The sequence below is a fragment of the Sciurus carolinensis genome, unplaced genomic scaffold (genome assembly GCF_902686445.1).
Source record: "Sciurus carolinensis unplaced genomic scaffold, mSciCar1.2, whole genome shotgun sequence".
Taxonomy (NCBI): domain Eukaryota; kingdom Metazoa; phylum Chordata; class Mammalia; order Rodentia; family Sciuridae; genus Sciurus; species Sciurus carolinensis.
The window spans coordinates 163,877-165,617 of record NW_025920150.1 but is presented as its reverse complement, the minus strand read 5'-3'; the positions used below and the strand labels follow the sequence as shown (position 1 = coordinate 165,617).

The 1,741-nt window shown below is 38.5% G+C and overlaps 1 pseudogene; it reads right to left on the bottom strand.

Annotated features, from left to right (window-relative positions):
* LOC124974468 (olfactory receptor 4S2-like) lies at positions 1–950 on the bottom strand (annotated as a pseudogene).
* Positions 951–1,741: the final 791 nt, after the last annotated feature.

The window sequence follows — 1,741 nt, the reverse complement described above, 5'->3', positions numbered from 1 at the left end:
TTACATTAATCCAGTTTGAATTATTATCTCCAAATATTTGCTGTCAGCATTCCAGAAAGCCTTCTTAACCCATATTTTTTTCATGGCATTCTTTACTTCTGCATTTCTCAGTGTGTAAATCACGGGGTTTAGTATGGAAGTGATAATGGTGTAAAACACAGCCACCATCTTATCCTCTGTAAACATAACATCAGGGTGCATGTATGTGAAAGTACAGGGACCAAAAAAGATGATGACCACCGCAATGTGGGCTCCACAGGTGGACAGAGCTTTGCATCTTCCTTCTGCTGACTGCTTTCTCAGTGACACCAGAATGGCAGTATAGGGGATGAGCAAGATCACAAAGCTCCCCAGAGTGACAGTATCACTGTTGGTTGTCACAACACCACTGGTAACACATGTGTCCATGCAAGTTTGAGCACAGGGTGAACATCACAGAGTAGTGATTGATCTTATTGGGTCCACAGAAGGGTAGCTGAACTACTAGGGACACGGTGATGACAATGTATATGAACCCACCTACCCAGCTCCCCAGCAACATTTTATGGCACTTTTCCCTGTCCATGATGGTCATATAGTGCAGGGGTTTGCAGATAGCTACATAACAATCATATGCCATTACTATAAGGATAAAAATCTCAGTTCTTCCAAAGAAATGTACTCCAAAGAGTTGCAATATGCACCCTTCATATGAGATAGTTTTGCTCTTTGCTAAAGGTCAACAATCGTCTTGGGTACTGTGGCTGAGAAACAAATGTCCACAAGAAACAAGGAGTTGAGAAGAAATACATGGAAGACTTTAGAAGATTCCCCATGAAGATGGTCAGCATGATGAGGAGGTTTCCCAGAAGAATGACTGTGTAGAAGAATGAGAACACCATCAAGCAGGCTCCTTCAACCTCTGGATTTTGAGAAAGGCCCCAGAAAATAACTTCAGTTACATCATTCATTTTTCCATGTAATGAATCAAGTAGGCCAAATTACCAAAACAGTTAAATTATCTGAAAGGAAAACATCAGAAAGATTATCAGCATTTATTTCTAAATCAGGATAAATTAATAATCACAGTTAAAAGTGGAAAAATGTGTACTGAATACAGACTGACATGAATAATTACAGAAATTTTAGTGTCTCCATTCTTATCATTTACCTTAATAATATATCTGATTTATTCACTTCAGATGAGGAAGCAGAGAACAGACAGACAAAGAAAATACCTAAAGTAACACATCTAACCAAAGTTCTCACATGACTAACATTTTCCTAGGATTTACTTTCCTGGTTATGGACAAACATTTAGTTAGTTCTCTTTCTGTAAAAGACACACATTCATATTTAAAGTGATCCTTTGTTTGGAGACAAGGTTTCCCTTTCTTTGGTGATGAAGTGAAAACATGCCCACAGGATCCCTTCTGAATTCAGCCAATTCTGGTCATTACATACACTCATGGGTCCTTGGAATGTCCAGACTGGGTGACTTCTGCAGGCTCCCCTTCAGATCTCTGTGTGTGAATTTATGGCTTCTGTTTGAATTCAAGCTCCTGCAATGTGGAGTGTCTGAGTGTTCACCAGTATTTATTCTAGCACTATTTGTTACTAAACATTTGTGTAGTAACTAAAAACACACAAATTCCACCAAACTGAAAAATATAGAAAACACAAAAATGAAAGATTCTCCCTTTTTGTGTCAATATTCTTCATGAGTCCTTCCAAGTTTTCAAGTCTCATGCTAGAGTACTTT